The sequence below is a fragment of the Symphalangus syndactylus genome, chromosome 3 (genome assembly GCF_028878055.3).
Source record: "Symphalangus syndactylus isolate Jambi chromosome 3, NHGRI_mSymSyn1-v2.1_pri, whole genome shotgun sequence".
Taxonomy (NCBI): Eukaryota; Metazoa; Chordata; class Mammalia; order Primates; family Hylobatidae; genus Symphalangus; species Symphalangus syndactylus.
In genome coordinates this window covers 140,895,420-140,923,222 of record NC_072425.2, presented here as the reverse complement: position 1 = coordinate 140,923,222, position 27,803 = coordinate 140,895,420, and the positions used below count along the sequence as shown (strand labels likewise).

The following is a 27,803-nucleotide window of genomic DNA, read 5'->3' as shown; positions in this document are numbered from 1 at the left end:
TAGATATGATGAGGTCCTCAGGGCCCTGAGATAACTTTAAAGGGCCAGGTTCTTTTCAGAAGTTAAGAGACTCCACAAAGGAGAGCGATGCTACATATTCAGTTCTTCTCAGAGATGTATATTTGACCCAAAGTACAGCAAAATAGAAAGCTCACAATACCATTTTTTCCATAGTGATAAATTTTTTATGACAATCATGGCAAATAACAACTCTGTTTTCAACAACCACAGATTTTGATTGTTTAAAAATTGTATAATGCTTTTGAAAAGCCCGAGTTGTTCAATTTTTAAAATACCAGAGGGGAATCAAGTCCTATCAGGGTCCTAAAAGACTACCAAGCAAGAAAAAAAAAATGTAAGACATTAAGGATGTTGTAAAGAAATTAGACAAATGAAAGGAACAATGGGATGAGAGGCATTGAACAATGGGATGATAGGTATGAAAATCTTCATTATTCTGCCTTAAGATATCTGTCAGTCTTCAGTGTTATCAGTGATGAAGGGAGGAAGGGGAAAATGCAGGGGAATTCTAAAGTGTTTCTCCTTGTCTACAGAGTGTGCTCTATTCTATTTTTGTATTATATCTCAGTAACATTATTACTGGCCTAACCAGATATAGTTTTGCTCTTTGTGCAGTAGTCAATGGTTTGGAAGTTTATTGTCTGGGCAAAAGAGCAGTAGAGGGAGGAGAGAACATTAGAGTATTTGTGGTAAAAAGAGTTTCTATTGGTGCCAAGAGCCTATTTCAATAGATATTACCCTTTGGAATTCTTTAATAACTTAAAATATAATTAAACAGCCCACCTTGTAACAATTCGAAAAACTACTAGAAGTGGAATAATGCACCTTACTATTGTAAACTTCTCTTTTCATCATAGACTTTCCCCGTTTTGTTTGTCTCCCGCCTCTAAACTACGAAAGATCTCGATTAGGCATTGTGGTGTTTGGGTTTCTTCCCAAGCCCTGCATTAATATTGCAGGAATCAGTTTTCCAAAACTACACAGATCCTGATAACTGGACAAAGAAAAACACACCAAGAAAGTACAGGTTGTGATAGAAGTCTGTACTGGATATATGAAAATACAAGCTATAGAGCTTACCATTGCTTACCCTTGTGGCAGCTGCAACCTCATGCTTAAGGGAGAAGCTTCCCCAATTCCGATTTATTTATTTAGTAAATCAATGAGCACCTTCTGTGCTCAAAGAATGAAGTATGAAATAGATATGGTGCCTGACCTCATGAAAAATAAAAGAAATATTTAGGCTGGGAAGGAATATGGAGAGGACCGATACTCATGGATCTAGAAACCAGGACCAAGGATATTGAGGGAGTAAAAAGAGCTACTAAGCTCAACATCAAGTCAAGTAATTCCATTCCACTTACATTTGAAAATTACTCTTAAATAGACAAAAACCACTGTGCGTTTGTAAAGTGTACTTACCAACAACCTAGAAATGTTAAAAAATTATAAGAAACCAGAATTTTCTTATACGGAACAGAGAAGATGAAGATAATTGTTAAAATAACAACGATACCTTGATTCATGAAAAAAAAATGAGTAGTGAATAAAAATAAAGAAGCAACTACAAGAACCAGAAAAAGTCACAGCCAGATTTGCAAATGGAAATATGTTTAGAAAAAATGTCTTAGCTCTGAGACTTATCACAATCAAGATCATAGCATTTATTTTACTTATTTATCTAATTTTCTGTCTCCCTTAGCTATACTGTAAGCCTCATAGGGGAAGTTTTTTGCTGTTAACATTTTTGCTTTGTTTTTGCTTTACATTTTTTGTTTTCCTCTGATATAGCTCCAGCACCTGAAAATTTGCATGATGCATGGCATATGCTAAAGAAAACTGTGTGTTAATTAAAAGAATGAATAAATGAAATAATAATAATAATAACAGCTTCTGTCAGGTAGAGAGTCTGAGGAAATGGCCTGTCTCAAAGAGGAATTCTGTGTGCACCACGTTAAAAAATTTTCCTAGTTCAGGGATATAAAATGGTTGTTTTAACTTGAAACTAGAGGACTAGCCACAAAATAATACACCAGAGGACAGTGCTTCAACTGAATTACATAGACATGAAACAGATCTTCGGTGAAGCTGGGCAGTATTCAGAGATTAAGCTGAGTGTTTCATATACATCTTTTTGATAGATCAAGTACATGTTTTGGCATCCACTTTTTTGCAGTATTATTAATAACCTACTCTTCAAATGGCTGGGAAAAAAAAATGCTGAGTATAAAAGACTTCTTTGGGAAAACCTGTAAGAATCAGTTGGAGAAGGGAAGGGGAAACGTTTATTATTCTTTTGGATGCTGCCATAAATGTAACATGGCAACAAACAACAAGAATAACAACAAATAATCATTTTCCCATAAGATTTTTTTCAAAATATTTAAAATAGGTTACACAGATTATGAATTATGTATTATGGACCTACTTGTTCCATAACAGTGTAGACATCAAAACATTTCTATTATATAAAGTAAAAACAAAGAAAAACTAAGTAGGGAAAGACTGATCAGAGTAATTTGTGTCCGATTGTCTGTTACACTGATATTCACAACATGGTGACAATAACAAAAATGAGTAGAGGTAAATGTAGACTTCCCTCAATTTAACTGTCTTGGCCAGTTTTAACAGTTTCTGTTCTTTGATTTAGAAGATATCTTCAAAGTTGAAATAACTTTGAGAAAAGTCAAGTTTTTTTTGTTTCTCATTTGAGACAGAGTCTCACTCTGTCACCAGGCTGAAGTGCAGTGGTGTGATCTCAGCTCACTGCAACCTCCGCCTCCTGGGTTCAAGCAGTTCTCCTGCCTGAGCCTCCCGAGTCGCTGGGACTACAGATGTGTGCCACCACACCCAGCTAATTTTTGTATTTCTAGTAGAGACAGGGTTTCACCATATTGGCCAGATGGTTTCAGTATCTTGACCTCGTGATCCACCTACCTTGGTCTCTCAAAGTGCTAGGATTACAGGCGTGAGCCACCGCACCAGGCCTAACTCAAGTTTTATTAACCTTCTTTTTCTCAATTTTTCAGATAATTGACTGGATTCTCAGTTTAGTATGCCTCTCTTTTTTTTTTTTTTGAGACGGAGTCTCGCTCTGTCGCCCAGGCTGGGGTGCAGTGGCGCGATCTCGGCTCACTGCAAGCTCCGCCTCCCGGGTTCACGCCATTCTCCTGCCTCAGCCTCCCGAGTAGCTGGGACTACAGGCGCCCGCCACCACGCCCGGCTAATTTTTTTTGTATTTTTAGTAGAGACGGGGTTTCACCGTGGTCTTGATCTCCTGACCTCCTGATCCGCCCGCCTCGGCCTCCCAAAGTGCTGGGATTACAAGCGTGAGCCACCGCGCCCGGCCATGCCTCTTTTTTTAAGAACAGAATTTAGCTAGGAAAGTAGTAGGTCAGGAAGAGCAAAAAAGAGACAGGAAGGAGCATTGTGTAAAAGAGACTAAAATCATAAAGACTAGGATTATAGGGACCATGAGGATGATTTCATTCAATCAAAACTTTTAAATGTGAGAATACTGAAGTCAGAAGAAGTAATGTCATTTACCCAAGGGACCACCTTTAATAAAGTCAGAAGCAGACTGTGAACAAATCACTCTTGACTCCTCACACAAAGTTTTTTCTACTTCACTCTTATCACAGATATTGGGAGTTGAAAACTTCCTTAAGCCGAGTGTCATCTCTGTATTTTATCATTTTTTTTTCAGAGATGTGCTGACCACTAAGCATTGCCTGCAATGGATATCTAAAATCAGACCACAGTGACTGAGTTTACCCTGACAGCCTTTCCTGTTCTTCAGAAGCTTCACATTTCCCTTTGTGTAGTCCTCTTGTTTACTTATATGCTTACTCTAACAGGAAATGTTGCCATCATTTCCCTAATATGGGCGAATCATTGCCTCCAAATCCCAATGTACTTCTTCCTCAGTAATTTGTCATTTTTGGACACTTTTTTCACCACCTCAGTTACCCCAAAGCTATTAGCCTGTCTCCTGCAGGACAAGAAGACCATATCTTTTGCTGGGTGCATCATCCAAACTTATTTTTTTTCTTGGGGACAGTGGAGTTTATCCTCTTGGCAGTGATGTCCTTTGACCGCTACGTGGCCATCTGTGACCCCCTGCACTACACCATCATCATGAACAGCAGGGCCTGCCCCCTACTAGTTCTGGGCTGCTGGGCTGGAGCCTTCCTGTCTGTGTTGTGCCCAACCATTGTGGTGTCCAGATTGCCTTTCTGTTACAAGGAAATTAGTCACTTCTTCTGTGACATCGGCCCTCTGCTACACGTATCCTGTATAGACACTCATTTCATCGAGATGATAAACTTCCTCTTATCTTCCCTCATCCTCTTGACCTCACTGGTGCTCACCACTGTGTCCTACATCTACATCATTTCTACCATCCTGCACATCCCCTTAGCCCAAGGATGTCGGAAGGCCTTTTCCAACTGGGCTTCTCACATCATCGTCATTTCCATTGCCTATGGGAGCAACATCTTCATGTATGTGAGGCCCAGCCAGAGTCATTCAATGGATTTTGACAAAGTGACAGCTGTCCTCACCACAATGGTGACCCCTCTTCTGAATCCCTTCGTTTATAGTCTAAGAAATGAAAAAGTAACGGAAGTCTTGAAAGAAGCAGTCAGCAAAATTACGTCCTCATAGCACAGGAGAACTTAAAACTTTAACCAAGCTTTTTTGCTCAGAATGGTTATTTTCATCTCTAGCTCAATGTGGAGAAAGACAGATTTAGACACCAGAAAATCAAAGGCATATGGGAAGGTATGAAAAGGCTCAGTGCCGCATCAGAGGCAAAGTATTGTAGTCACGGTTTAGAAGAGACAATTCAGCCATAGAGAAAATAACATTCCCTGAACTCTATTTTTGAACCACTGTGCATTCACAATATCATGGATTAATGAAAAATACAAAACTAAAATCAAAAAACCTAAATTTTGAGACTGGCTTTATCACTTTTTTTTTTTAATCAAGTGACACTTAGCCTGTCTGACCGTTTGTTTTCTCATCTGTGAAATGGGGACATTGTGCTTTTTCTTTATGTTGTTGTAGGCTTAGCCAAAATGGTCTAAGAAATGGAACCACATATAATTAAAAACAAACACTTCTACTAGTTCTTTTCAGATGTTGCAAGGCTTCAACCTTGAAAGTTAAATATTATATAATAATAGCAAGAAGGAATAATAATAATAACAATAACATAAGCCAGGGTTTGTACAGTACACTTAAATATACATGCATGTATTTAATTTATTCCTCCTAATAACCTTAGAAAGCTGATTTCATTATCTCCATTTTACAGATGAGAAAACTGAGGTTTACAAAGGTTAAGCATCTTGCCCCAAACTACACCATTGGTAAGTGGCAGAAATTTAGAATATGTGAACTTCAGACTCCTTTAGCACCCCACTATATTATAAAGTGTGGAAGGAAAACTTAAGAGGGGAAACCAAATTAGCCTGGAAGCTACCTTCTTTTTCTGAAGCCGGAAGCCAACAGTTAGACAGACCTGCAGATCAAGGCAGACCAGAAGTGGTATACAATTAGAATGGACTGAGAGGCAATTTGGTTTGAAACGAAAACTATTTATTCAGAAGCCATAACTGACCATGAGTCTAGACTGATCATCTATAGCAACTGGCCAATGTGGCCATCTTATACAAAAGAGTATCTTAGCATTCATTTGGTTGAGGAAAAAAAAATATCAGAAAACTAATCAAGCTTGCTTAAGTAAACTATGTACTTATCATAAAAATCAAAAGTGCCATATGGAACCCCAGAAGATAAGAAACACCAAAACCTGCTAAGTGACAAAAAGAAGGAACTAGAAATTTGTAAGGAGCCAAGGTAGGTATTCTCTTCTCTTTAAGTCTCTGATTTCTCTTTAGGTCTCTCTGGAGTTGTATTTCTCTGTATTATTTTTCTCCATATACTTTGTGGTAGGCTGAATAATGGCCCCTAAAGATATCCAGGTTCTGACCTCTGGAAACCATGAATGTTATTTTATGTGGCAAAGAGATTTTTGTAGAAGTGATTAAGTTAAAGTTCTTGAGATGGGGGATTATCCTGGATTACCCAGGTGGGTCCTACATGTAATCCCAAATGTCATCATAAGAGCTAGGCAAAAGGAGATTTTACTACAAAAATGAAGGCCATATGATGATGGAAGTAGAGAGAGATTTGATGATGCTGCTCTGCTGGCTTTGGAGACAGAGGAAAGGGTCATGAATCAAGAAATAAACCTCTGAAAGCTAGAAAAGGCAACGAAGCTGATTTTCTCCCACAACCTCCAGCGTGACTCTGCCAACACCTGGGTTTCAGCCCAGTAAAACTGTTTTTGGATTTCTTGCCCTCAGAACTGTAAAATAATACATTAGTGTTGTTTTAAGCCACCAAGTTTGTGGTAATTTGTTACAGCAGCCATAAGAAACTAACATACACCTGATTTGTTTTTCTGTCTCTACAGTGTTTTTTTCCACTTTTCTGTGCACATGGAAGATAGCTGCTTTTGTCGTTCATAAATATATGTATATACTCAATTATAGATATATATTCAATATATAAAGGTATAGATATTGAATGTATTTGAATGTACTGATATGTATTAAATTTAAGTGGATGCATATTTAAAATGATCTGAGTTCAAAATCCAAATTTCTGCAAGGAGGATATGGTTGGTCCAACTAGAGTGAGATTTCCACTTCTGATTCACTTATTTGTAAGAAGAATGAGTCAGCAAGGTGTCAAATCACCGTGTCCACAAGGCCAATAAGTAGATGCTGTGGGAGTAAGCTCTCTAAGAAGAGTGTAGGAATGGGAAAAAGACAATTAGACTCTCTAGCTGAGTGGACAAAGATAGGGACCTTAAGAATTGGCATGGAATCTCTCAGTAAAGAGCAGGTAAAGAAAGAGCTGTCTTAGGAATGAATTCAGAGTATTATAAGAGAGCATAGTCCATCATAAGATAATGAAGTGGACAAATGTTTAAAGACAAAAAGAAGGTAGACCAAAGTCACCAAGAATGAAGTAGTCCTGTAATTTTCTGCTCTGTGTTTATAAACAGACCCTAATTAAGACAAGGTATCAAAAGTTACCATATTAGGTTACTATTGCTGCCATAACAAATTTCCCACTAACTTGGCAGCTTAAAACAACACAAATTTGTTATCTCATACTTCTGTAGGTCAGAAGCCCAATACAGGTCTTACTGGGCTAAAATGTCAGCAGGCTGCATTCTTTCCTGGGAGCCCTAGCAGATAATCCATTTCCTGCACCTTTGGGTTGTTAACAGAATCCATTTTCTTGAAGGCTATACTATGGTTTCAACCTGGAAATTTGTTTCACTCGAGGAGGAAATTTATTCCACTAAATCTAAGAAATTGTTTGTTTTGCTATGGTTGTGACATTGAATTAAGTGGTAGTGATAAAACATTAAAAAGACCTTTAACGTTGAAATACTGTATACATTTTAATCATGCACAGTAATACCTTTAAGAGCTTCTTAAAATCTTAAAGCCAAATCACCTATTTTGAAAAGTCATTTTAAAGCTGGAAGAAAATGCACTACACAAAATGTTTAAATAACTGTTTGAAGAGTGGGATTATAATTATATCTATTTTTCCCACCTTTTGGAGCTTTTAAAACTTGGGAAGCATATGTCAATTTTAATATTGGAAAAATTAACAAACATAATTTTCATAAATAATAAAATATTTATTAGAAGGAGAGTTAAGTTCAGATGTTTCCTGAAGTAGGAGATATGATTTAAAACTTTTCTTTTTATTTTACAATTAAAGAGAAAAAACTGTCATGAGTTCACTTTACTAATAGTCTTATAAAGAATACATTCTTACTAGCACAGAGACTGAAGTTAAAAAAATTTTTTTTAATTTTTTAAAGGAATACATTCTTAAATTAAGATTCCTCCTCCATAAAGATAAATGCAAATCCTTGAAAATGTCTACATCTTAAGAACCCGGTTTGTCATAGATAGCTCTTATTATTTTGAGATACGTCCCATCAATACCCAATTTATTGAGAGTTTTTAGCATGAAGCGTTGTTGAATTTTGTCAAAGGCCTTTTCTGCATCTATTGAGATAATCATGTGGTTTTTGTCTTTGGTTCTGTTTATATGCCGGATTACATTTATTGATTTGCGTATGTTGAACCAGCCTTGCATCCCAGGGATGAAGCCCACTTGATCATGGTGTATAAGCTTTTTGATGTGCTGCTGGATTTGGTTTGCCAGTATTTTATTGAGGATTTTTGCATCAATGTTCATCAAGGATATTGGTCTGAAATTCTCTTTTTTGGTTATGTCTCTGCAAGGACATGAACAGACACTTCTCAAAAGAAGACATTTATGTAGCCAAAAAACACATGAAAAAATGCTCATCATCACTGGCCATCAGAGAAATGCAAATCAAAACCACAGTGAGATACCATCTCACACCAGTTAGAATGGCCATCATTAAAAAGTCAGGAAACAACAGGTGCTGGAGAGGATGTGGAGAAACAGGAACACTTCTGCACTGTTGGTGGGACTGTAAACTAGTTCAACCATTGTGGAAGTCAATGTGGCGATTCCTCAGGGATCTAGAACTAGAAATACCATTTGACCCAGCCATCCCATTACTGGGTATATACCCAAAGGACTATAAATCATGCTGCTATAAAGACACATGCACACGTATGTTTATTGCGGCACTATTCACAATAGCAAAGACTTGGAACCAACCCAAATGTCCAACGATAGACTGAATTAAGAAAATGTGGCACATATACACCATGGAATACTATGCAGCCATAAAAAATGATGAGTTCATGTCCTTTGTAGGGACATGGATGAAATTGGAAAACATCATTCTCAGTAAACTATCACAAGGACAAAAACCCAAACACCGCATGTTCTCACTCATAGGTGGGAACTGAACAATGAGAACTCATGGACACAGGAAGGGGAACGTCACACTGTTGTGGGGTGGGGGGAGCGGGGAGGGACAGCATTAGGAGATATACCTAATGCTAAATGACGAGTTAATGGGTGCAGCAAAACAACATGGCACATGGATACATATGTAACAAACCTGCACATTGTGCACGTGTACCGTAAAACCTAAAGTATAATAAAAAAAAGAACCCAGTTATTTTTAAAATATTAATATAATTAAATACTCCAAAGATTTTTTTTAAATCCTTGGATTTATGAAATTGAAAGTATAAACTGAGGGAGCTGTCCTGAGAAAAACTGAATGGAGTATTCTCTTAATGGTCACATTCCCACTCCACATTCCCACTCCCATCTGCCACACAGAAACTGGACCCCTTCCTCAAACCTTATACAAAAATTAACTCAAGATAGATTAAAGACCTAAATGTAAAACCCAAAACCATAAAAACCCTAGAAGAAAACCTAGAAAATACCATTCAGGACATAGACATGGGCAAAGACTTCATGACTAAAACAGTAAAAGCAATTGCAACAAAAGCCAACATTGACAAATGGGATCTAATTAAACTAAAGAGCTTCTGCACAGCAAAAGAAACTAGCACCAGAGTGAACAGCCAACCTACAGAATGGGAGAAAATTTTTGCAATCTACCCATCTGACAAAGGTCTAATATCCAGAATCTACAAGGAACTTAACTAAATTTACAAGAAAAAAAACAAACAACCCCATCAAAAAATGGGCAAAGGATATGAACAGACGCTTCTCAAAAAGGACATTTATGTGTCCAACAAACATAGGAAAGAAAAATCATCATCACTGGTTATTAAAGAAATGCAAATCAAAACCAAAATGAGATACCATCTCACGCCAGTCAGAAAGGTGATTATTAAAATCTCAGGAAACAATATACGTTGGTGAGGCTGTGGAGAAATAGGAACACTTACACTGTTGGTGGGAGTTTAAATTAGTTCAACCATTGTGAAAGACACTGTGGCAATTCTTCAAGGATCTAGAATCAGAAATACCATTTGACCCAGCAATCCCATTACCCAAACGATTATAAATCATTCTACTATAAAGACACATGCACATGTATGTTTATTGCAGCACCATTTACAATAGCAAAGACTTGGAACCAACCCAAATGCCCATCAATGATAGACTGGATAAAGAAAATGTGGCACATATATACCATGGAATACTATGCAGCCATAAAAAAGAATGAGTTCATGTCCTTTGCAGGGACATGGATGAAGCTGGAAACCATCATTCTTAGCAAACTAACACAGGAACAAAAAACCAAACACCACATGTTCTCACTCATAAGTGGGAGTTGCACAATGAGAACACATGGACACAGAGAAGGGAACATCACACACCAGGGCCTGTCAGGGGGTGGGGGTGAGGGGAGGGAGAGCATTAGGACAAAAACCTAACACATGCAGGGCTTAAAACCTAGATGATGAGTTGATAGGTGCAGCAAACCACCATGGCACATGTATACCTAATGTAACAAACCTTCATATTCTGCACATGTATCCCAGAACTTAAAGTAAAATAAAAATGTCAAAAACAGAAAATATATGGCAAACTTATGAAGCGTTGATATATTTTTTTAATTCCAAAAGTAACATAGGGCTCTATTTCTAATAAGCAGCCTGAAAGAATTGCACCTTTGAAAAGAAATCAGCCTCACAAATAAAAAAAAAGCTGAAATTAGACAGTCATCAAAAAAGAACTGCTTAAAGCCTGGCTAATTAAAAATGGCATAACAAAGCAGAGATAGATGGTATATTTACTAATTTTTTTTATTTCTTCTAAAATAAATGGGATACATGTGCAGAATGTGTAGGCTTGTTACATAGGTATACTTGTGCCATGGTGGTTTTCTGTACCTATTGAACCATCCTCTAAGTTCCCTCCCCTCACCTCCCACCCCCCAACAGGCCCTGGTGTGTGTTGTTCCCCTCTCTGTGTCCATGTGTTCTCAATGTTTAACCCCCACTTATGAGTGAGAACATGCGGTGTTTGGTTTTCTGTTCCTGTTTTAGTTTCCTGAGGATGATGGTTTCCAGCTTCATCCGTGTCCCTGCAAAGGACATGGTCTCATTCCTTCTTATGGCTGCATAGTATTCCATGGTCTACTAAAATTTTAATGAATCCTTATAAAAGATGAGTGGTCCTGATGTTTCACCAACTCTTCAACCTGTAAAAGGACCACAAGAGATTCACTCAATTTATACTAGCTTTGATATTTTTTTAAAACTGATTTTTTTTAGGGTGGTTCACATCTGTAATCCCAGAACAGGGAGGCCAAGATAGGAGGATTGCTTGAGTCCAAGAGTTAAAGATCATCCTGGGCAACATAATGAGACTCTGTCTCTACAAAGAAATTCAAAAAAGTGGCCAGGCACGGTGGTTCATGCCTGTAATCCCAGCACTTTCGGAGGCTGAGGCAGGCAGATCACGAGGTCAGCAGTTCAAGACCAGGCTGGCCAATATGGCAAAACCCCGTCTCTACTAAAAATACAAAAATTAGCTGGGCATGGTGGTGCATGCCTGTAGTCCCAGCTACTCAGGAGGCTGCGGCAGAAAAATCACTTGAACCTGGGAGGTGGAGGTTGCAGTGAGCCGAAATCACACCACTGTACTCCAGCCTGGGCTACAGAGCAAGACTCTGTCTCAAAAACAAAAACAAAAACAAAAAAAAAAAAAGAAAGAAAGAAAAGAAAAGAAAAAGAAAGAAAGAAAAATTTAAAAGTTAGCTGGGCATGGTGGCGCATGCCTGTAGTCCTAGTTGCTCCAGAGGCTGAGGCAGGAGGATGCTTGAGCCCAGGAGTTCAAGGCTGCAGTGAGCCATGATCATGCTAGTACAGTCCAGCCTAGAAGACAGAATAAGACACTGTCTCAATAAAATATAAAGTAGAATAAAATAAAATAAAAATAATCCATAATCCCTGCAGATATAGTGCTGATCAAAATGGTGTATGGTAAAAAGCAGGGTTATGAATCTGAGTGATGAGACAGCCTGAATATCTTAGCACAAAACCCAACAGGAGAACAGAGCTGGTTTGTATGGGCATAGGTAAACTGGCCTGGGAACGGTAAAGTAAGTTTACTGGGGCTGCTGGACACTTGTGCACAACGTACTGTCATACATAAATGTAATATTGAAAACTTAAAAGACAATTGATTAAATTAGGGGATACGGTGATGCACACCCAAAAATGAGGATTTAAAGTAAAAATCTTTTCTATAGTTTCCTTGTTTTTTCCAGCCTTATTGTGGTGTAATTGACAATTAAAAAATGTATATATTCTAAAGTGTACAATGTTATATTTGATATATGTTAAATATCTGCTGCAAATGTCATGATTTCATTCCTTCTTATGGCTGAGTAGTATTCCATGGTAGATATATGCCACATTTTTCTTTATCTACACATTGACTGATAGGCATTTGGGCTTGTTCTATGCTTTTGCAATTGTGAATTGTGCTGCTATAAACATGCATGCGCAAGTATCTTTTTCATACACTGGCTTCTTTTCCTCTGGGTAAATACCCAGGAGTGGGATTGCTGGATCAAATGGAAGACCTACTTTTAGTTCTTTACGAAATCTCCACACCGTTTTCATAATGGTTGAAACACTGTACACATAGACTGTGGCTGAAACACTAATACATAGACTGTGAAATGATCGCCACAATCAAGCTAATTAACATATGCATCACATCACATGTTACCATTTGTGTGTTGGTGTGTGATAAGAACACTGAAGATCTACTCTCTCAGCAAATTTCAAGTATATAGTGCAGTATTATGAACTATAGTCACCATGCTGTACATTAGATCTCCAGAGCTTACTCATCATACATAACTGAAACTTTGCACCCTTTGACCAACAACTCTTCCTCATACCCAACCACCAGCCTCTGGCAACTACCATTCTACTCTCTGCTTTTGTGAGTTTGACCTTTTTAGATTCCATATGTAAGTAAGATCATTTAATATTGGCCTTTTCTATGGTCATTTATTCCACTTAGCATAATACTCTCCCACCTCCCACAGTTTCATTCACGCTTTTGCAAAATCAGAGGTTTTTTTTCTTTTTTAAGGCTGAAAAGTATTCCATTATATTTACATACCACGTTCTTTTATCCATTTACCCATTGGTGGACACTTAGTTTGTTTCCATACCTTGACTATTGTGAATAATGATAAAACAAACATGAAAGTACAGCTGTTTCTTTGAGATCTAATTTCAAGTCTTTGGACATATACCCAGAAATGAGCATGCCAGATCATCTGGTAATTCTATTTTTAATTTTTTGAGGAATCTCCATATTATTCTCCATAATGGTTATACCAATTTATATTTCTACCAACAGGCTACAAGATTTCTCTTTTCCACCCTTACTCACCAACACCTGTCATCCCTTCTCTTTTTGATAATAGCCATTCTAACAGGCATGAGATGATCTCATTGTGGTTTTGACTCATATTTCTCTGATGATTAGTGATGGTGAGAACCCTTTTCATATAGCTGTTAGTGATTGGTATCTCTTCTTTGGAAAAATGTCTATCCAGATTCTTTGCCCATTTTTAATTGTGTTATTTGGTTTTTTGCTATTGAATGTTTGAATTACGGGTATTAGCACTTTTTTTCAATAGGTTTTTGGGGAACAGGTGGTGTTTGGTTACATTAGTAAGTTATTCAGTGGTGGTTTCTCAGATTTTAGTGAACTTATCACCCAAGAAGTGTACACTATACCCAATCTGAACTTTTTTTAATCCCTTACCCTCTTCCAACACTTTCCCCTGAATCTTCAAAGTCCACTGTATCATTCTTATGCCTTAGTCCTCATAGCTTAGCTCCCACTTATGAGTGAGAACATACAATGTTTGCTTTTCCATTCCTGAGTTACTTCAATCAGAATAATGGTCTGCAATTCTATCTATATTGCAGCAAATGCCGTTATTTTATTCCTTTTTATTGCTGAGTAGTATTCCATGGTATATATATGCGCCACATTTTCTTTATCTACTTGTTGATTGGTGAGTATTTGGGCTGGTTCCATATTTTTGCAATTGCAAATTGTGCTGCTATAAACATACATATGCAAGTATCTTTTTTGTATAATGACTTCTTTTCCTCTGGGTAGATACCCAGGAGTGGAATGCTGGATCAAACGGTAGATCTACTTTTAGTTCTTTAAGGAATCTACTTTTAGTTCTTTAAGGAATCAGCATTTTCCATAATGGTTGCACTAGTTTACATTTCCACCAACAGTGTAAAAGTGTTCCCTTTTCACCACATCCAGGCAAAAATCTATTTTTTAAAATTTTTTTATTATGGCCATTCTTACAGGAGTAAGGTGGTATCATATTGTGGTTTTCATTTGCATTTCCCTGATAATTAGTGACGCCGAGCATTTTTTCGTGTTTGCTGAACATTTGTATATCTTCTTTCGAGAATTATCTATTCATAGCCCACTTTTTTATGGGAGTGTTTTTCTCTTGCTGATTTGTTTGAGTTCCTTGTAGATTCTGGATATCAGTCCTTTGTCAGAGGTATAGATTGTGAAGATTTTCTCCCACTCTGAGGGTTGTCTGTTTACTCTGCTGATTATTTCTTTTGCTGTGCAGAAGCTTTTTAGTTTAATTAAAGTTTCATCTATTTACCTTTGTTTTTGTTGCATTTGCTTTTGCGTTCTTGGTCATGAAGTCTTTGCCTAGGCCAATGTCTAGAAGGGTTTTTCCAATGTTATCTTCCAGACTTTTTATAGTTTCAGGTCTTAGATTTAAATCTTTGATCCATCTCGAGTTGATTTTTGTATAAGGTGAGAAATGAGGATACAGTTTCATTCTTCTACATTTGGCTTGCCAATTATTCCAGCACCATTTGTTGAATAGGGAGTCCTTGCCTACTTTCTGTTTTTGTTTGCTTTGTCAAAGATCAGTTGACTGTAAGTGTTTGGCTTTATTTCTGGGTTCTCTATTCTGTTCTATTGGTCGATATTCCTGTTTTTATAACAGTATCATCCTGTTTTAATGGCTATGGCCTTATGGTATAGTTTGAAGCCAGGTAATGTAATGCCTCCAGATTTGTCCTTTTTGCTTAGTCTTGCTTTGGCTATGTGGTTTCTTTTTTGGTTCCATATGAATTTTAGGATTGTTTTTTCTAGTTCCATGAAGAATGATGGTAGTATTTTTTATGGGAATTGCATTGAATTTCTAGATTACTTTGGGCAGTATGTTCATTTTCACAATATTGATTCTTCCCATCCATGAGCATGGATGTGGCAACCCACCTCCTTCAAAGAATCTGTGGATTCTCTCAGCTTTTCTAGTATGTTCCTGCAGTAGTTTTTGGAGCAAAAGTCACAATGTGGGTCTCCACATGCTGCTTTGCCGGTCCAAGTGGGAGCTGCAAGTTAGTCCCGCCTCCTATCTGCCACTTTCCCTTGGTTATTAACTCTTTATCAGATATATGGTTTACAAATATTTTCACCCAAGCCATAAGTTATCTCTTCCCTCTGTTGATTGTTTCATGGTTAGGCAGAAGCTTTTTAGTTTCATGAATTGCCCTTGTCTAACTGAGATTTTGTTGCCCATGTGTTTGGTGTCAACTAAAAAATCATTGCTTATACCAAATTGAAAATGCTTTTCCCCTATGTTTGTGTCTAGGAGTTTTACACTTTCAGATCATACCTTTAGGTGTTTAATCACATTTGAGTTGATTTTTGATAGGAGGCGGTACTAACTTGCAGCTCCCACTTGGACAGGCAAAGCAGCATGTGGAGAGCCACACTGTGACTTTTGTATATGGGTCCAATTTAATTCTTCTGTGTGTGGATATCCAATTTTCTCAATATAATTTATTTAAGAGACATTCTTTCCCCACTGTGTGTTCTTGGCATCTTTGTTAAAAATCAATTGACCATAAATGATAAATTTAATTATGGGGTCTCTGTTCTGCTTCATTGCACTGTAAGTTAGATTTTATGCCAGTATCATGCTATTTTGATTACTATAGGATTGTAGCATTTTTTGAAGTAGGGAGTGTGATGCCTCCAGTTTTGTTCCTTTTGATCAAGATTGCTTTCATTCTTTGGGGTCTTCTGTGGTTCCTTACAAATTTTAGGATTTTTTTCTATCTCTTTGAAAAATGTCATTGTAACTTTAATAGGGATTGCATGGAATCTGCAGATTGCTTTCAGTAATATGAACATTATAAGAATATTTATTCTTGGGTACTTTCTATTTCTCTTATATAATTGCATAATTGTTCTGACTAAGATTTCCAAGACTATATTGACTAGAAGTGGCAAGAGAGGACATCCTTGTTTTGTTCCTCATTTACAAGAAATGATTTTACCTTTTCACCATTAAGAATGATGTTAGCAGGAGATCCAAGATGGCTGAATAGGAGCAGCTCTGGTCTGCAGCTCCCAGCATGATCAACACAGAAGACAGATGATATCTGCATTTCCAACTGAGGTACCTGGTTCATCTCCTTGGGACTGGTTGGACAGTGGGTGCAGCCCACATAGGGCGAGCCAAAGCAGGGTGGGGCGTCACCTCACCCAGGAAGCTCAAGAGGTCAGGGGATTTCCCTTCACTAGCCAAGAGAAGCCATGACAGCCTGTACCTGGAAAATCAGGACACTCCCACCCAAATACTATGCTTTTCCCAAGGACTTAGCAACCAGCAGAAAAACAGATTCTCTCCTGGGCCTGGTTCTGCAGGTCCCATGCCCACGGGGCCTTGCTCAATGCTAGTGCAGCAGCCTGAGATTGAACAGCAAGGTGACAGCCAGGCTGGGGGAGGGGCGTCCACCTTTGCTGAGGCTTGAGTACATAAACAAAGTGGCTGGGAAGCTCAAACTGGGCAGAGCCCACCGCAGCTCAGCAAGGCCTACCGGCCTCTATAGATTCTACCTGTGTGAGCAGGGCATAGCTGAACAAAAGGCAGCAGACAACTTCTGCAGACTTAAATGTCCCTGTCTGACAGCTCTGAAGAGAGCAGTGGTTCTCCTAGCACGGTGTTTGACATCTGAGAACATACAGACTGCCTCCTCAAGTGTGTCCCTGACCCCTATGTAGCCTAACTAGGAGACACCTCCCAGTAGGGGCTAACAGACACCTCATATAGCCAGCTGCTCCTCTGGGATGAAGCTTCCAGAGGATGGATCAGGCAGAAATATTTGCTATTCTGCAATATTTGCTGTTCTGCAGCCTCTGCTGGTGATACCCAGGAAAACAGGGTCTGGAGTGGACCTCCAGCAAACTCCAACAGACCTGCAGCTGAGGGACCTGACTGTTAGAAGGAAAACTAACAAACAGAAAGGAATAGGATCAATGTCAACAAAAGGGACATCTACACCAAAACTCCATCTGTAGATCACCAACATCAAAGACCAAAGGTAGATAAAACCACAAAGATGGGGAGAAACCAGAGCAGAAAAGCTGAAAATTCTAAAAACCAGAGCACCTCTTCTCCTCCAAAAGATCACAGCTCCTTGCCAGCAACGGAACAAAGCTGGAAGGAGAATGACTTTGACAAGTTGACAGAAGTAGGCTTCAGAAGGTCGGTAATAACAAACTTCTCTGAGCTAAAGGAGGATGTTCGAACCCATCGCAAGGAAGCTAAAAACCTTGAAAAAAGGTTAGACGAATGGTTAACTAGAATAAACAGTGTAGGGAAGACCTTAAATGACCTGATGGAGCTGAAAACCGTGGCACGGGAACTTCGTGATGCATGCAGAAGCATCAATAGCTGATGCAATCAAGTGGAAGAAAGGGCATCAGTGATTGAACATCAAATTAATGAAATAAAGCAAGAAGACAAAGTTAGAGAAAAAAGAGTAAAAAGAAACAAACAAAGCCTCCAAGAAATATGGGACTATGTGAAAAGACCAAATCTATGTTTGATTGGTATACCTGAAAGTGATGGGGAGAATGGAACCAAGTTGGAAAATACTCTTCAGGATATTATCCAGGAGAACTTCCCCAACCTAGCAAGGCAGGCCAACATTCAAATTCAGGAAATACAGAGAACACCACAAAGATACTCCTCGAGAAGAGAAATCCCAAGACACGTAATTGTCAGATTAACCAAAGTTGAAATCAAGGAAAAAATGTTAAGCGCAGCCAGAGAGAAAGGTTGGGTTACCCACAAAGGGAAGCCCATCAGACTAACAGCAGATCTCTTGGCAGAAACGCTACAAGCCAAAAGAGAGTGGGGACCAATATTCAACATTCTTAAAGAAAAGAATTTTCAACCCAGAATTTCATATACAGCCAAACTAGCTTCATAAGTGAAGGAGAAATAAAATCCTTTACAGACCAGCAAATGCTGAGAGATTTTGTCACCACCAGGCCTGCCTTACAAGAGCTCCTGAAGGAAGCACTAAACATGGAAAGAAACAACCGGTACCAGCCTCTGCAAAAACATGCCGAATTGTAAAGACCATCCATGCGATGAAGAAACTACATCAATTAATGGGCAAAATAAACAGCTAACATCACAATGACAGGATCAAATTCACACATAACAATATTAACCTTAAATGTAAATGGGCTAAATGCTCCAATTAAAAGACACAGACTGGCAAATTGGATAAAGAGTCAAGACCCATCAGTGTGCTGTATTCAGGAGACCCATCTCACATGCAGAGACACACATAGGCTCAAAATAAAGGGATGGAAGAAGATCTACCAAGCAAATGGAAAAGCAAAAAAAAAAAAAAAAAGCAGGGGTTGCAGTTCTAGTCTCTGATAAAACAGACTTTAAACCAACAAAGATCAAAAGAGACAAAGAAGGCCATTACATAATGGTAAAGGGATCAATTCAACAAGAAGAGCTAACTATCCTAAATACATATGCACCCAATACAGGACCACCCAGATTCATAAAGCAAGTCCTTAGAGAACTACAAAGAGACTTAGACTCTCAAACAATAATAGTGGGAGACTTTAACACCCTGCTGTCAATATTAGATCAATGAGACAGAAGGTTAATAAGGATATCCAGGACTTGAACTCAGCTCTGCACCAAGCAGACCTAATAGACATCTATAGAACTCTCCACCCCAAATCATCAGAATATACATTCTTCTCAGCACCACATTGTACCTATTCTAAAATTGGCCACATAATTGGAAGTGAAGCACTCCTTAGCAAATGTAAAAGAACAGAAATCACAACAAACTGTCTCTCAGACCACAGTGCAGTCAAATTAGAACTCAGGACTAAGAAACTCACTCAAAACTGCACAACTACATGGAAACTGAACAACCTGCTCCTGAATGACTACTGAGTGAATAATAAAATGAAGGCAGGAATAAAGATTTTCTTTGAAACCAATGAGAACAGAGACACAACGTACCAGAATCTCTGGGACACATTTAAAGCAGTGTGTAGAGGGAAATTTATAGTACTAAATGCCCACAAGAGAAAGCAGGAAAGGTCTAAAATCAACATCCTAACGTCACAATTAAAAGAACTAGAGAAGCAAGAGCAAACAAATTCAAAAGCTAGCAGAAGGCAAGAAATAACCAAGATCAGGGAAGAACTGAAAGAGACAGAGACACAAAAAAACCCTTCAAAAATTCAATTAATCCAGGAGCTGGTTTTTTGAAAAGATTAACAAAATTGATAGATCGCTAGCAAGACTAATAAGGAAGAAAAGAGAGAAGAATCAAATAGATGCAATAAAAAATGATAAAGGGGATATCACCACCGATCCCACAGAAATACAAACTACCATCAGAGAATACTATAAACACCTCTACATAAATAAACTAGAAAATCTAGAAGAAATGGATAAAGTCCTAGACACATACACCCTCCCCAAGACTAAACCAGGAAGAAGTTGAATTTCTAAATAGACCAATAACAGGCTCTGAAATTGAGGCAATAATTAATAGCTCACCAACCGAAAACAGTCCAGAACCAGACGGATTCACAGCCAAATTCTACCAGAGGTACAAAGAGGAGCTGGTACCATTCCTTCTGAAACTATTCCATTTTTAGATGACTAGCATCTAAATAGATGCAGAAAAGGCATTCAACAAAATTCAACAGCCCTTCATGCTAAAAACTCTCAATAAACTAGGTATTGATGGAACATATCTCAAAATAATAATAGCTATTTATGACAAACCCACAGCCAATGTCATACTGAATGGGCAAAAACTGGAAGCATTTCCTTTGAAAACCAGCACAAGACAGGGATGCCCTCTCTCACCACTCCTATCCAACATAGTGTTGGAGGTTTTGGCCAGGGCAATCAGGCAAGAGAAAGAAATAAAGGGTATTCAATTAGGAAAAGAGGAGGTCAAATTGTCTCTGTTTGCAGATAACATGATTGTATATTTAGAAAACCCCATTGTCTCAGCCCAAAATCTCCTTAAGCCGATAAGCAACTTCAGCAAAATCTCAGGATGCAAAATCAATGTGCAAAAATCACAGGCATTCCTATACACAAATAACGGACAAACAGAGACCCAAATCATGAGTGAACTCCCATTCACAATTGCTACAAAAGAGAATAAAATACCTAGGAATCCAACTTACAAGAGATGTGAAGGACCTCTTTTAGGAGAACTACAAACCACTGCTCAATGAAATAAAAGAGGACACAAACAAATGGAAGAACATTCCATGCTCATAGATAGGAAGAATCAATATCATGAAAATCACCATACTGCCCAAGGTGATTTACAGGTTCAATGCCATCCCCATCAAGCTACCAATGACTTTCCTCACACAATTGGAAAAAAACTACTTTAAAGTTCATATGGAACCAAAAAAGAGCCTGCATTGCCAAGACAATCCTAAGTAAAAAGAACAAAACTGGAGGCATCATGCTACCTGACTTCAAACTATACTATAAGGCTACAGTATCCAAAACAGCATGGTACTGGTACCAAAACAGATATATAGACCAATGGAACAGAACAGAGGGCTCAGAAATAACGCCACACATCTACAACCATCTGATCTTTGACAAACCTGACAGAAACAAGAAATGGGGAAAGGATTTCCTATTTAATAAATGGTGCTGAAAAAACTGGCTAGCCATATGTAGAAAGCTGAAACTGGATCCCTTCTTTACACTTTATACAAAAATTAATTCAAGATGGATTAAATATTTAAATGTTAGACCTAAAACCATAAAAACCCTAGAAGAAAACCTAGGCAATACCATTCAGGACATAGGCATGGGCAAGGACTTCATGACTAAAACACCAAAAGCAATGGCAACAAAAGCTAAAATAGACAAATGGGATCTAATTAAACTAAAGAGCTTCTGCATGGCAAACGAAACTACCATCAGAGTGAACAGGCAACCTACAGAATGGCAGAAAAGTTTTGCAATCTACTCATCTGACAAAGGGCTAATATCCAGAATCTACAAAGAACTCAAACAAATTTACAAGAAAAACAAACAAACAAAAATGGGCAAAGGATATGAACAGACACTTTTCAAAAGAAGACATTTATGCAGCCAGCAGACACATGAAAAAATGCTCATCACCACTGGTCATCGGGGAAATGCAAATCAAAACCATCTCACACCAGTTAGAATAGTGATCATTAAGTAGTCAGAAAACAACAGATGCTGGAGAGGATGTAGAGAAATAGTAACACTTTCACACTGTTGGTGGGAGTGTAAATTAGTTCAACCATTGTGGAAGACAGTGTGGCAATTCCTCAGCGATCTAGAACTAGAAATACCATTTGACCCAGCCATCCCATTACAGGGTATATACCCAAAGGAGTATAAATCATGTTACTATAAAGACACAAGCACACATATGTTTATTGCGGCATTATTCACAACAGCAAAGACTTGGAACCAACCCAAATGTCCATCAATGATAGACTGGATTAAGAAAATGTGGCACATATACACCATGGAGTACTAGGCAGCCATAAAAAAGGATGAGTTCATGCCCTTTGTGGGCACATGGATGAAGCTGGAAACCATCATTCCCAGCAAACTATCACAAGGACAGAAAACAAAACACTGCATGTTCTCACTCATAGGTGGGAATTGAACAATGAGAACACTAGGACACAGGACAGGGAACATCACACACTGGGGCCTGTTGCAGGTGGGGGGATAGGGGAGGGATAGCATTAGGAGAAATACCTAATGTAAATGATGAGTTGATGGGTGCAGCAAACCAACATGGCACATGTATACCTGTGTATCAAACCAGCACTATGTGCACATGTACCCTACAACTTAAAGTATAATCATAATAATAAAAACACAGGAGGCATAGTTAGCTAGATAAATCACATCTTTTTAATAAATATGTTTGCTTGTGTTAAAAAGAAAAGGATGATGTTAGCTGTGATCTTGTTATATATGACCTTCATTATGTTGAGGTACAATTTTTTCTATACCTAATTGATTGAGAGTTTTATTATAAAAGGGTGTTGGATTTTGTCAAATACTTTTTCTGCATCTATTGAGAAGATCATATGATTTTTGTCCTTCATTTTGTTAATGTGATGTATCACATTTACAAATTTGCATATGCTGAATTATCCTTTCCTCCCAGGAATAAATCCTACTAGATGGTGAATGATCCTTGTAATTTTGCTGTTTGAATTCACTTTGCTAGTATTTTGTTGAGAATTTTGTATCTATGTTTATTAGACATATTGGTCTATAATTTTATTTTCTTGTAATGTCCTTGTCTGGCTTTGGTATCAGGGTAATGCTGGCTTTATAAAATCAGTTTCTATCCTTGTCTGGCTTTGGTATCAGGGTAATGCTGGCTTTATAAAATCAGTTTCTAAGTGTTCCCTCTTCTTCAATTTTCTGGAAAAGTTTGAGAACGGCTGATATTCATTCTTCTTTAAATATTTGGTAGAATTCAGCAATGAAGCCATTAGGTCCAGGGCATTTCTTTAATTGGAGACTTTATTACTATTTCAATCTCTTTACTCATTGTAAGTATGTTCAGATTTTCTCTTTTTCATGAATCAGTTTTGGTAGGTTGTGTATGTCTAGAATTTATTAGTTTCTTCCACGTGTTCCAACACTTCCCTATCCCAATGTGCCGGGTCCCATTCTTTCCCAATCACTGCCCTCACATTTAATGTAGACACTCTGTGAGGCTGGGAGTTCAACCTGCATTGTAATTCAGCTAGAAGCAGGATAAGATTCTGCATTTGATTTTAGCAACCTTAATCCTGTAGCTGGGAAGGGTTGTGGGGGCTCATTGTATTATTTTTTATACTTTTTAATATAGGTCTTAAGCATTTAAAATTTCTTTTTAAGAAAGAAAAACAGGAAGAAGTAGGGTTGAAAAAGTAGATTAAATTTCAAGCAAATGTTCAATTATTGATAGGCAGTAGAGACTACTATTATGCAGTGTAAACTAAAAATAAAATTCCAAGCCCCCAACCCACTGAATGGACTCCCTCTTGGCCAAGGAGACCCCAGAAAAATCTTAAAAACTGAACTTTCGGCCATGACAGGAAGGAAGGTTGGATGCACCTCATAATACCTCCACCCTTTTGGAGTTTAGGTACAATAACTGATCAGCATTAATGTAAAAATAGAGATCTGAAGGCTGACAAAACAGACTCTGTGGCAATAACATGTCAACTCTTAGATAAGATCTACAGCCACACAAGGCAAGGATTAAGTCACACCTGCAGGCCATCAATCTTGCTACACAGCATCCTTATCTTAAGACATTCCTTTCCACTGAGTTCAAGTTTTAGAAACAGCCTTACTCCTCTAACCAACTGCAAAAATTAAAGAATCTCTGAATCCACCTATAACCTGTAAGCCTCCCCCAATCCCCACCCCCACACCTTCACCCCTGCTTCCAGATATTCCACCTTTTCGGGTAGAAACCTTCCATGTATTGATTTATGTCTTTGCCTGTATCTCCTGTCTCCCTGAAATGTATAAAACCAAGCTATAACCCTACAACCTTTTTCAGGACCTCTTGAGACTGTGTTTTCCCAGGCCCTGGTCACTCATATTTACTCAGAATAAACCTCTTTAAAACATTTAGAGTTTGTTTTTTCTATTAACAACAGATTTAGGGAATTTTAAAAAATATTATGGGATATGCACTTCCCTCTAAGATGTAGAAAGCTGCAAAGGTAATAGCTCCCAACCTGATAATGAGAAAAAACTAAACTACAAAATCACAACTTCTTTGAAACCAGCAGTGTGATTTGAGGTCACAGGGAAAACAGTCAGAAATCCAACGACAGACAGGTCGTCCAAAGAGAAACAGAAACTGTGGGCCAGCTCAGCTGTGGCAGAGCACAAGAGGAAGACAGAGCCACCATAAAACCAGTTAGAAAATACAATTCCTTAAAAAAAAAAAAAAACGCAACCAATGCAAAGGAAGGCAGAAAAACATGGAAAAGAAATAATTAATAAACATATAAAACAAATAGAAACAGCTAATTATAGAGTACATTCAAATAAAGTCAAGTCAATAATTACTTTAAAAAGTAATGGTCTTAACACTACAATTAAGACAGCAATTATAAGAATGGATTAAAATGTTTTAATAAAGGAAAATCTGGCTGAATTCTGCCTATAAGAAATCCCCTTTACATATAAAAACTTAGCTAGATCATTAACGGCATATTTTATGTTATGTGTATTTTACCACAATAAAAAAGTTAAATGAAAAATATGTACCATACAAAGATTAGTCAACAGAAAGAAAGATGGAGTGGTACTATTAATATCACAAAGTAGATTTCAAAACAAGGGATATTATAAGAGATAAAAATGAATATTATATAATGACAAAGAAGTCAACACACTAAGAATATAAAACAATGTGTACATGCCTAACAAAAGAGCATCAAAATGAATAAAGCAAGGAGAAATAGTTAAATGCACAATTATTATTAGAAACTTTACCACTCCTTTCTCAGTAACAAGTTGACAGAAGAAAAAAAAAAAAAAAATCAGTAAGAATATAGAGAACTGAACAACCCTATAGCCAAGAATATACAGAACTGAAGAACCCTATAGCCAATTCAATTACAAGAATTAAAGATACTTGTACAACACTCCACCCAACAAAATAGAAGTCATACTGTGTTCAGTGGTACAGGGAAGATTCACCAAGACAGACCATATACTATGCCATAAAACAAGCCTCCACAAATTTAAAAGAGTTGAAATTATGCAAAGTCTATTTGCTGACCAAAAGAGAATTCAGAATTAAATTAATCAATGAAAAGGTATATATAACATTCCAAAATATTAGGAAATTAGAAATAAACTCTTTAAATAATCTATTGGTCCAAGAGGAAGTCAATTGGGAAATTAGAAAATATTTTAAATTGAGTGAAAATAAAAACACAACATAGTAAATACAACAAAATCAGTTAGACACAGCTAAGGTAAAGTTTAAAAAGAAAAGTGGGCCAGGCGTGGTGGCTCACGCCTGTAATCCCAGCACTTTGGGAAGCCGAGGTGGGCGGATTACAAGGTCAGGAGATCGAGACCATCCTGGCTAACACGGTGAAACCCCGTCTCTACTAAAAATACAAATAATTAGCCGGGCGTGGTGGTGGGCACCTGTAGTCCCACCTACTCGGGAGGCTGAGGCAGGAGAATGGCGTGAACCTGGGAGGTGGAGCTTGCAGTGAGCTGAGATCGTGCCACTGCACTCCAGCCTGGGTGACAGAGCGAGACTCCGTCTCAAAAGAAAGTGTACCATTGAAAGCTCATATTAGTAAAGTCTCATATCAATGTTCTAAATTTTCATCTTAAGAATTTAGTAAAAGAAGAACAAATGAATCCTAAAAGAAGGAAATAGGAAAGATGAGAAATCAATAGAGAAAAGTCACAAAGAAAATTAACAAAACTATTTCTAGTTTTGGTGGCCTGACAGAGGAAAAAAAATAATGCCCTTTTCTGGATACATATTATCTACTTTGATCTTTTAAACATAATGGCCAGGAACAGTGGCTCACACCTGTAATCCCAGCACTCTGGGAGCCAAGGCAGGTGGATTGCTTGAGCACAGGCATCTGAGACCTACCTGGGCAACATAGAGAAACCTTGACTCTACAAAAATAAAACAATTAGCCAGGCATGGTGGTGCACATCTGTAGTCCCAGCTACTCAGGAGGCTGAGGTGAGAGGATTACTTGAACCCTGGAGGTTGAGGCTACAGAGAGCCAAGATCATGCCACTGTACTCCATTCTGGGCAACAGAGCAAAATCCTGTCTCAGAAAAAAAAAAAAAAGAAAGAAAAAAAGTTTAAACATAAAATTAAAAAGTATGAGACACTTGAATAAAGAGGAAATAACCCCAAATGAGGAGAAAATCAGCCAATAGGTGCATACTCACAGATGTTGGAATTTGTAGACAAGAGCTTCAAACTAACTCTGATGTTGAATGATCTCATGAAGAAGATGGAAAACATTTATAAAAAGAGGTAAAATTTTCTCAAAGACATACAATATTAAAATAAATCTAACAAAATATTGGAAACAAAATACACGGTACTGAAAATTCAATAGCCTTATCAAAAGAAAAAAGAATGAATAAACTTAAAGACAAAGTAGAAATTATTCAGACTGAAACATAAAGAAAAATAATAATTTATAAATGTGTCTAAGATCTGTGAGACAATATCAAATTGTCTAATACACAGGTAACTGGAGTTCCAGAAGATAATGAGAAACAATAGGGCAGAGGGCTATTGGAAGAGATTATTTGCTAAAAGTTGTTGTAGAATTTGAGGGCTAAATAAGCAAATAGTAGATAGCAAACAGTGTGAGTGGAAAAAATTATGAGATAACTTTAATAAAATGTATCTTTCAAAAAATGAAACAACTATAATACCGTTCCTGGATCAACAGTGAACAATATTGGCATAACATACTATTATAAAAACTCATAGTTTATTCAATTAAAAATTGTGATATCTCTGTACAGCAGATATGAGAGAAAGAAAGTGAACAAATAACTTAAAAGTCCTCTTTTAGCACAATAATAGATAATGTGTAAATTTGATAAGAAAGAACAGCATAAGCATTTATTTAGAAATATGAAGCTAGCACTAGAAGAAACAATCAACATGTTTAAAATAATTTCCAATAAACCTGCACATCCTGCACATGTGTCCTGGAACTTAAAATTAAATTAAATTTAAAAAAATAATAATTTCCAATGAGAAAAAAGGACTGAGAAGTAGAGAGAAGAAACAGAAACCTTTTTTTTTCTGTACAAAAATGTTAGCATTTATTCACTTTTAACTATGTGTATTAGTTTAAAAAAATTAATTTTCAAACATAGAAAGAAAACACATTGAGAGTGAAAAACGAGACTAGAGGAAAGACCAACTTAACTCACAAACAGGAGAGATGAAGTGAAGATACTTCTAAAAATACTCAGTACACAGTTTTAAAGCATAAGGTATATGAGAGGGTCAAGAGTTTGTTTTCAGGGTAGAAACTGGGAAGAGACATTCAGACATTTGGGTAACAGCTATGGTTTAAATGTGTCTCACAGATTTCGTATGTTAGAGATTTAATCCCCAAATTCAGTTGATGGTATTTGGAAACGAGGCCTTTGGGAGGTTATTAGGATTAGATAAAGTCATCAGGATTGGGTCCCCATGATGAGACTGGTGGCTTTATAAGAAGAGGAAGAAAGACTTGAGCTGACTCTCCCTTGCCCTGTTACCATGTGATGGCTTCCTCCATGTTATGACACAGCAGAAAGGCCCTTACCAGATGCCAATCCCATGCTCTTGGACTTCCTAGTCTTCAGAACCATGAACTAAAG

At 37.6% G+C, this 27,803-nt stretch overlaps 1 pseudogene; it reads left to right on the top strand.

The window, feature by feature from the left end:
• Window positions 1-3,769: 3,769 nt before the first annotated feature.
• Window positions 3,770-4,686, top strand: LOC129478584 (olfactory receptor 6M1-like; annotated as a pseudogene).
• Window positions 4,687-27,803: the final 23,117 nt, after the last annotated feature.